The sequence below is a fragment of the Colobus angolensis genome, unplaced genomic scaffold, assembly GCF_000951035.1.
Source record: "Colobus angolensis palliatus isolate OR3802 unplaced genomic scaffold, Cang.pa_1.0 Scaffold29, whole genome shotgun sequence".
Taxonomy (NCBI): Eukaryota; Metazoa; Chordata; class Mammalia; order Primates; family Cercopithecidae; genus Colobus; species Colobus angolensis.
The window spans coordinates 4,434,761-4,444,555 of NW_012116154.1; the positions used below are offsets into that span (position 1 = coordinate 4,434,761).

General features: G+C 41.3%; 1 protein-coding gene across 1 annotated transcript in view; it reads right to left on the reverse strand.

The window, feature by feature from the left end:
* Positions 1 to 8,148: 8,148 nt before the first annotated feature.
* Positions 8,149 to 9,795, reverse strand: part of FAM114A1 (family with sequence similarity 114, member A1) — a 79,200-nt gene continuing 77,553 nt past the window's right edge. Inside the window, exon 15 of the mRNA XM_011949108.1 lies at positions 8,149 to 9,722. The gene's annotated coding sequence lies outside the window, so the exon portion shown is untranslated. The remainder of the gene's footprint in view (positions 9,723 to 9,795) is intronic.

The window sequence follows — 9,795 nt, forward strand, 5'->3', positions numbered from 1 at the left end:
GGATGATTCGGAAGGGAACTGAGACCTGTGCTGAGACCAGGCTGGTATCTATCATGCTAGTTTTCAGGAAGGATGAGAAGAAAGAGAAGCAAGACCGAGGCAATGGGATGCAGGAAGATACACAAAGGAGTAGTGAATAGCACTTGGAAACTGACTGTGTGTTGAGGGTGAGGAAAAGCAACAATCTATGGCCATAGCTGTGCTTCTGGCAGAGGCCACACTATACATCCAGCTCAGATAGAGAATAAGAGGAGAGGGAAAGAGGGTGAATTCAATCTGCATGTGTTTCGATTAAGTTTAGTGGGACACTTAAATACTGATGAACTGGGGTCTGGTAGGAAGTTGACGATAAAGCTGGAATTCAAGAGTGATGTCTGGGCTCCACATAGAAATTTGAATGTCATCAGCACATAGTGGGTGGTTGCAGAAGCCCTAGATATAGCCAGTGGATTGCTTTGCTCAAGCTAATATATAATTTTGGATGAAAGAAGTGCAAAGTGAATTTCAAACTAATCTTTATTTTACTTGGGAAAGTGTACAACAGTTGTACTAAATGTTTGTGGACTGACTGGATGAACATATGGATAGAGAGGTGATTAAATGAATAAAAAGTATGAGTCCATGAAAATCAATAGATGTTCTCTTTTACTTTATCTCGTGACTTACTTCCATTTTAGCTCTGGCATGAAAAAAAGGCAACATTTGGATGCAATACAAAGAGGTCTTTAAAAATCAAGGAGCCTTTTTTTTTTTTTAATTTTAGAAACAGGATTTCCCTCTGTTCTCCAGGCTGGAGTTCAGTGGTACAATCATAGCTTACTGCAGCCTCGAACCGCTGGGCTTAAGCAATCCTCTCGCCTCAGCCTCCCAGTGTTGGGGTTATAGACATGAGCCACTGTGCCTAGCTGCTCTTCATTTCTAAAGCCTACTAATTTCAGACCATTTCATATGTATTATTCCTATTTGGTATTGATGTCCTAGTAGTGACCAATCAACTGCTTCCTTTGCAGCAAACCCAGATGGAGATGACCAGCAAGTGACAGACCTGTTCAGCAAACAAACATGTTATTTTGCACATGACTTCCCTTGAATAAATGTGAGCCTCCACTCTACAATCCTTGCCAGAGACCAAGTGGTTTTAAAATAAAGACAGATGTGTGATACCACGCATTGGCTTGTAACATCCATATCTTATATAAATGGCCACACTGTAGTCCCAGGGTCTGCAGAACAGACCAAGACTCCTTAGTAATCAATCACATCATTATCAAGGCAGTAAACAGGGAAGTGGAAACATGTCTTCCACTGTCATTGATGAAAAATTTTACCTTGACAGGAAAAGATATTTCGGAACCTTCTTGAATCATTGAGGAACTGCTTAAAATGCACATTTGTGGTCTAAAATGTCCAAAATACTTTAACACCTCACTACAGGCACCAACTGGTTTGGGCAATAGCAAGTAAATCACAAATCCATTTTGTAGTTTGGGAAGGTCATTAGGACGCAGATTCATTATCTGCTGAGACTTTTTTGTTGCTTTCCATTTATTACTCTCCTTTGAGTGAAATGGAGCTGTGAGAACACAGCAGAGACCTCAGTTCACTCAACCCTGACACATTACTGGTGTCTACAATTTCACTATAAATTTGGAGAGGGAGAGACAGAAATTGCAAATGCAGGGATTTAGATCCCCTTGTGCTGCATTTTTCAAGATGAGCAGATTGTAAACTGCCTCTTGCAAATATGATATGCATCTGGGCATCAAGCTAATAATTCTGAACCACAGAATCATTCATTTGTGTGATGCTTCCCTCCAGAAGTTTCTGAAATTGCTTCTGTAGTCATTATGTATCCCAGAGCTGTTCAGGTTTAGTCTGAGGATTAGAGAGACGATCTGGCTAAGGAAGTGAGAAGCCTTTTTCAATGAGGTGGAAATGACAAAATTTTCTGTGCACATCATCACAATCTTTACAAATTATGCATTTGAAATACATGGTTTGGGCTTTTCTGAGGAAAGCAAGGAGAGATTTGTAGAGTCATCAACTTTATGTTAGAAACTTACAGGCACGTTGATGACAAATAAATTCAAATCATTTAGACACTCTCATGGACACTTCTGGCTCTTCTAGTGAAAAACAACCTGTGTATTTTTACACTTTCTGCCTCTGGCAGGGCCCTATCCTTTTATCTCCCTGATCAGAAGCAATTTCTTTTGCTTCCTGTTTTGATTTCTAAAAATCTAGTTACGTTAAGTCATCCATTAATACGTTTCATTATACAAACATAAGTATTGCAAATAACATTGCAGTCCCTTTTGATTATTGTGAAATTCTGATGTTTTCCCCCACATATGGAACCCCCTTTCACTTCTGGTTATAAGCAATGTTAACAGTTTCATGTGTATCCTTCCAGATCTTCTAGCGGTGTGTGTGTGTGTGTGTGTGTGTGTACAAACATGTTATTGTAGACAAATATACTACAGTTTCTTTTTTTTTCACTCAATTACACATCTTGGAGCTGTCACTACGGGATCTATTCCATTCTTTTTATTTGTTTTTACTGTTGCATAATATTCCAGACGTTAACTTCTTTAGGGCTTCTGAATTTTCACTGCAGTCTACCTAACCCTGAAGAATCTTGAAAGACCCCTCAAACAGTGAATTCTTCAAAGTAAAAAAGAGTACATTGTATTAATTTTATTGGGAAAAATCTTACTCATTTCTAAGCTCCCCAGTCATACCCATTTATGCTATACCACCAAATAGCATTAAAATGAGCACCATTACTTCATAGTTAATATTTCCTAATATAACTCAACCAGATATTTTCCCATGAATTACCCTATACTACAGCTACTTCCATTCTGTCATTCAGCATTTACAAATTACACACAGAAAACTTTGACCTATTTTGTTAATTCAACAAATAATTATCGAGCACCGACTATTTGCCAAGCATGGCTGTGGGTGCTGGGAATATGGTAACGAATAAAACACAGAAAAATCCCTCCTCTCCTGAAATCTACATCCTTGTGCAAGGCACATAACAGACAAATCAGTGGGATATAAAGGATGTTAGACAGTGGTATGTCCTAAAGAGAAAAATCATGAAGGCAGGACAGGTGCTTTATTCAAAAGGTGGTTTTTGAATAAACACCTTCAAGAAGCGAGGGAGGAAGCCGATTGGATGTCTGGAGGAAAAGCCTTCCTAACTAAGATACCCTGTGGGTACAAATGATTTTTTTCTGACAGAGAAAAGGCCGGAGTCTTTCTGTCCTGCAGTTCATCATTTGGGTTCTTTATCACTTCCCACCAGTGGAATTTTTTTTCCTGAGGAGAGTTGACTAGAACTCTCCTGCAGAAATGTCAAAAGGCGATCATATTTTTCAAGGAGAAATGAATCACTCAACATACAAGGTTTATAACATGAGGGAGACCAGGGCATATAGGGTACCCATTTTCTCCTGGGATCAGGGGTGCTGGCAGGAGAAACGTGGCTGGCTCTCTGATAGACAGATTTGTGGAGTAATCTGTCTCTGCTTGAAGCCACAGGACAGAGAGCGGGGAGGGGGAGCCCAGATATTAGCTGAAAGAGGGGAACTCAGCCGCAGGAAAAAATGAGTAAATTTTCTTCTTTATGACCAGGTATCTGCTTCTCCATGGCTATGTCTCGAATTCTATATACTGCTTGGATATAAATTCCGGCTTTTCTAATTCTTAGTCGGATAATCATAGGCAGATCACTCAATCTCTCTGAGCTTCATTTTCCGTCTGTAAAACGGAAATGACAATAATAGTAGCTATCTCCTAAGGTTGATATGGAGGATTAGATGAGATTGTAGAGGTAGAGGCTCTATACTTCGTGTCTGAAACACAGCAAATAATCAGTAAGTATGCCACCATCATCACACCACTATCACCACCACTGCGATCATCGGTTCCTGGGCTTAGCAGGAAACAAGCTCAGGGGTAGAAAGGTATTATTCAGTACTTCTTTAAACATCCATCAGTATCTCACAGGGCTTGGTACCGAAGATTCAGCTTAAAGGCTGTCTAGATAAGTGAAAAACTCCACGCTTCGGGAAGGTAGTAGAGGGTTAAGCATTTTCAGGAAGGTGGTAATGTACAAATGGACTTCCTTGGCACCAGAGAAGGGGAAGCGAGAAGGAAATGGAGATGTTTTTGTGATATCAAAGTCACCTGTGAGACAGGATGCTGTGTTGATGATGACCGGGAAACTGCTTGATGTAAGTGTCTGTGGAACGATGAAGAGGCCTGTGGTGAGAACCACCCAGGGACCAAATGACCTCGCGTGGCTTCATTCTGTGTCTCTTTAGTCTCAGTTGGTTCTCAGTTGCATGGAAACAACCAAAGCTGACAACCAAACCTTTCAGCTACAAATCTACCTCGCAACTCAAATCTACCTCAGAGCTAAGCTAAGCATTCAGGTGTCTCTAAAAATAGCCATGTTACAGTTCTGTTTTGTTGGGAGGCTCTAATAGTTTAAAAACACTAGGTAGTCAGGCTGAACAGACCTGGGTTTGAATCCTGGCTCTTTTTTTTTTTTTTTTTTAACTAGTTGTGTAATTCTGGATGAGGTAGATAATGTCTCTGGGTCTCAATGTTCTCATTTGTGCAGGGAGATGATAATAATATCTACCTAATAGGGTGATTATGGAGATGAAGTGGGATTATGCAAATAAAATCCTCAGCACAATGCCCAGCACACAGTAAATGCATGTTAGTGATTATGACTGAATCTTTTGTACCAATTGTTTTCTGGTTAATGGGGAAATAAGACAAAAAAAAAAAAAGTAGAGGAAGAGAAGGGAAATAAGAGATATGGAAAAGAGGGGCAGGATGTTAAAAGCTGATCCTGGAAGACGGGTACTTGGTGACTGTCAAAAAAAATATCTTAAGAGAGAAAAAGGATAAAGATGGCAGAGACTCAGAGGCAGAAGCTCAGCCTTGTTTTTTGCCCAGGTTTCATCCATCTGGCCTTGGCTTCCACGCTTGCTTTTGCTTCCAAGTGGCAGCTTCCAAGCCTCGTGGTGAAACCCAGGGCAGGGAGATAGAACATCTCTGGATCACCCTAAACTTCTGCACTCAGTGAAGGCATTTAAGAAATAAACATATTCTTCTTTTGCAATATAGAATTCCTTTGAGACTAATACAAGAGACAATCCTGTCAAGTGAGTCAGCGGTGACCACAGGCTGATATAATCCAATTGCGTTTTGGCTGACAGCTCAGGCGGAGAAAAATTCACTCTGATCCAAAGGTAAATGTAGTTTAAATCCCAACACAAAATTCATAACCAGCTTCTATTCCTGGTCTATGATGACCCCAGACACCAGAAATAGCAGAAATACCATTAATACACTTCCTACTGTTTGGGGTGTAATGATTTAATCATTGCTAAAGGTAAAATGTCCAAAGGGTAGAATAATTCAGATTATTTTCAGGGTCTAAGAAAAAAAAAAAAAAAGGCCGGGTGCAATGGCTCACGCCTGTAATCCCAGCACTTTGGGAGGCTGAAGAGAGTGGATCACATGAGCTCAGGAGTTCAAGACCAGCCTGGCCAACATGGTGAAACCCTGTCTCTACTAAACAAATACAAAAATTAGCTGGGTGTGGTGGTGGGCACCTGTAATCCCAGCTACTCGGGGGGCTGAGGCAGAATGGCTTGAACCCGGGAGGCGGAGGTTGCAGCGAGCTGAGATTGCACCACTGTAATCCAGTCTAAGGGACAGAGTGACGGTGCATCTCAGAAAAAAAGAAAAAAGAAAAGAAATGAAAGAAAGAAAGAAAGAAAGAAAGAAAGAAAGAAAGAAAGAAAGAAAGAAAGAAAGAAAGAAAGAAAGAGAGAGAGAATGGTGTCTCTCCTCAGAATTGGATAGCAGTAGATATTCTAGTGCAGCATCCAGTACGGATGGACATACAGCAAATGAACATAAACTTGCGTAAGTGATGAGATAATCTAGAAAAATAAAACACATGGTTAACTATGTCTCTTTTTTTTTTTTATGGGAAGAATGGCTGGTCTGAATACACTCCTGTGTTATTACGAATTCTAATCAACTACAAAACCAGAGCAAAATTGAAGCTCTAAAATGGATTTTCAGTATGATCTCTTCTGATGAGCCTTTACAAACACAGTAATTTAAGACACCAATTTGAAGCCTGGATCTGCATATCAAAATGTAGGGCACGCTTACTTAGGAGGAAGCTCAGAGGGCAGTTTTTACATTATAGAAAAACTAGCTTGACCCTGAAAAATAATTGCTTTTATAAAAAATTAAATATCATTTGAAGTCATGTATTATGATCAACCCCATCTGTTCAACACACACACACACACACACATGCGTGCGTGAACACACACACACACGTTTTTAGGAAAGATGAGAAAGTAAATGTTCATTTCAAATTTTTGCTAAATTGCTTCCCTGAGATGTTATATCCTGGACCTCCGGGATGGCTGTGATTGGAATCTGTCTGCCTTTATTTCTAACATGAAAACAGCATGGCCCGCCTGTGCAGAAGGTGACTTTCCAGGTATCTGAGCACCTTGGGGAAGCTGATCTCTACAAACCACTAAGGAACGCTCTTATTTCCCTATTCAGGCCTCTTCCTTGTATTCAGCACTTTCCTTCAGCCTGCCCAAGGCTGGAACATCCTTCATCCCCTCTGAGCCCTCAGCTGAGGCCCATAGTTCCTTAGCTGGTACTGCTGAGGCTGTAGCACATCCTCACTCACCCCTGCCAGGGCCTCCGCTCGTCACACTGCTCATCTAGCTATGAGTCTGACGTGCAGCCCAGGGCGACACGTGGAGAAAACAGAGCCTTCTCTTCTCGGTGGGGTACGATATTTAAGCTAAGGCCTATGCTTTAAGATTTGGGACTCCATTTTGCCCTTTCGATCTGTCTGTATCAATACCTGAAAGCAGTTTTTCTTGAACTCATTTTACTGTGAATTTGAGATCCAGTTTTGACGCTTCTTATTAAATAAGGCCCAGGCACAGGCCTACATTCATTATTTACACTAGAACTTATTTTGCACTTGATGTTAAGAAAAAGCTGGCACGCTTGTTCAGGGTAATTGCATAGAATGAAATGAACCCAATTTACGTAAAGGATTATTGAAGGAATAAAAAACTTCCAAGGTAAGCCTGTTAAGTCATTCATTTAGTAACTGACTGACATTTGCACAGATCTGGATCCTGCGCTTTGCCAGGTTTTAAAGCAAAGCAAAGAAGCAATTATTTAAAAGTGATGGTGAAAAACAGTATTGAAAGAAATCCTGGAGGGTGGATCTATTTTAAGTGATTATTCTCTCTTATATAACGTAATTCGCAGACTATGGAACTAGGCCCAGGGAATCATCTCTCAGCCTGTCTTCACCTGGCAACCTTAGACATTCCAGCATTAGAAGGTAAGTGCAATGCCAATGACACCAACTACTTCTTTTTGAATAATTGTCTCATATTCTTTTAAACATTTATATTTCATTTTATCATTAAAGTTTTTGCTATGGACGCACTACACAGGTGCCGTTAGGCTTAAAGTCTAAGTCTGGGATTCTAGCTCCTTGAAAAATACTTTTCTCTTTTTTTCTCTCTTTTTATTTTTTTGATTGAGACAGCATCTCCCTCTGCCACCCAGACTGGAGTGCAGTGGTGCATCATGGCTCACTGCAACCTCTGCCACCCGGGCTCAAACGATTCTCATGCCTCAGCCTCCTGAGTAGATGGGATTACAGGCGCAAGCCACCACATCCGGCTATTTTTTTTTTTTTTTTTTTTTGTATTTTTAGCAGAGACAGGGTTTTACCATGTTGGCCAGGCTGGTCTCGAACTCCTGACCTCAGGTAATCCGCACACCCCAGCCTCCCAAACTGCTGGGATAACAGGTGTGAGCCACTGTGCCCCACCACTTGTTTCTCTTTTACATTTCCAGTTAATGTCTAAACCCACCTGATGCAAAAAAAACAAAACGACAACAAAAAACCGATGTGAAGAAATTGTAAAGCTAAATCATTTCCTCTGCTCTACACATAAAAAGTCTAAAATTGATGAAGAGGTAACTGCAACATTTTCATCAGTTAATCATTCTCTAGACTTAATAACAAAAGCATTTCTGGTGATCAGAAAAGGGGAAAAATCTTTAATTGATTTCTCAGGTAATTTTTTTCCAGATTGTACATAAAGGGTTCTTATGTTTTCCATGTGGATGTTTCAGGAGACACACAAATGAAATACAGGACATAGACAAAGGAAATGCTAATAAGAAGTAGGATATTAAAATATCCCTACTTTGCCTGTATGGAACGAAGTCAGTCTACTCCATCAGGGGAATCAAAGCAAATGTGAACAAGAGGTTTCCCCCTTGCAAAACTATGAGCTTCATTTGCCCTGGAGGGAGCTGCTAGGCAAGGCTTCACATGACAGTGCCTGTAGGGATGTCCATGGGGCCGTGAAGCAGGTGTATTCTATAGAACACGCAGATGCAACGAAGGTGTGGAGCTCAGGAGAAGCAGCCACTGACAGTGCACCTCCTGGCTGCATGGTCTTCTGTGCAGCCTCTCATGGATCGATATACCGGTTAGTTAAAACACACATCAGTCTTTTCTGTCCTTCGGCAACGATGATGATATTTGCCACCAGCGAGTGTGATCTGTGAAGCGATTTTAAAATGCAGTCCTGGGATTCTACTGTATTGAAACACCTTTGATTTTCTATCTGAATACTTCCAGGCTTTGTAATTATGCCATCATGTGCTTGTGATCATAAGAAATTAATTTTAAACTAAATACTCTTCAGTATCCCTTTTCATATATATTTTCACCTCATATATATAGTTCGGGATAAAATAGTGTAAAAAGTATAGGAAAATACAACAAATTAAAGGTTAGGACATTAAAAAAACCCACGAATTTACCTTGTTCTTCAAAGTTTTTAGGGTTTAAAAATTTATTGGTATTTTAAGCCAGTGGTCCCCAACCTTTTTGGTACCAGGGACCAGTTTCACGGAAGACAATTTTTTCACGGACTGGGAGTAGCAGGATGGGGGTGGGGGATGGTTTTGGCATGAAAGTGTTCAACCTCAGATCATCAGGCATTAGATTCAGATTCATCAGGCATTAGATTCTCACAAGGAGCACACAACCTAGATCTCTCGCATGTGCAGTTCACAATAGGGTTCACTCCTATGAGACTCTAATGTCGCTGCTGCTGATCTGACAGGAGGCGGAGCTCAGGTGGTAATGCAAGCTATGGGGAGCAGCTGTAAATACAGATGAAGCTGTGCTCACTCACCCACCACTCACCCCCTGCTGTGTGGCCTGGTTCCTAACAGACCATGGACTGGTACTGGTCTGTGGCCTGGGGGTGGGGACCCCTGTTTTAAGCAGTTTAAGAATTATTCTCTTTCAGAATATCTACCTCTACTGGGATCAGATCATGTTTCTTTACTGTGAGCACACAGTAGGTGCTCAATAAACGCTTGTTGCAAGAATGAATGACTGGCTGGGCGCAGTGGCTCATGCCTGTAATCCCAGCACTTTGGGAGGCCGAGGTGGGGGACCATGAGGTCAGGAGATTGAGACCATCCTGGCCAACATAGTGAAACCCCGTCTCTACTAAAAATACAAACAAAAAATTGGCTGGGCGTGGTGGCGCATGCCTGTAGTCCCAGCTACTCAGGAGGCTGAGGCAGGAGAATCACTTGAACCCAGGAGGAGGAGGCTGCAGTGGGCCGAGATGGTGCCAACGCACTCCAGCCTGGTGATAGAGCGAG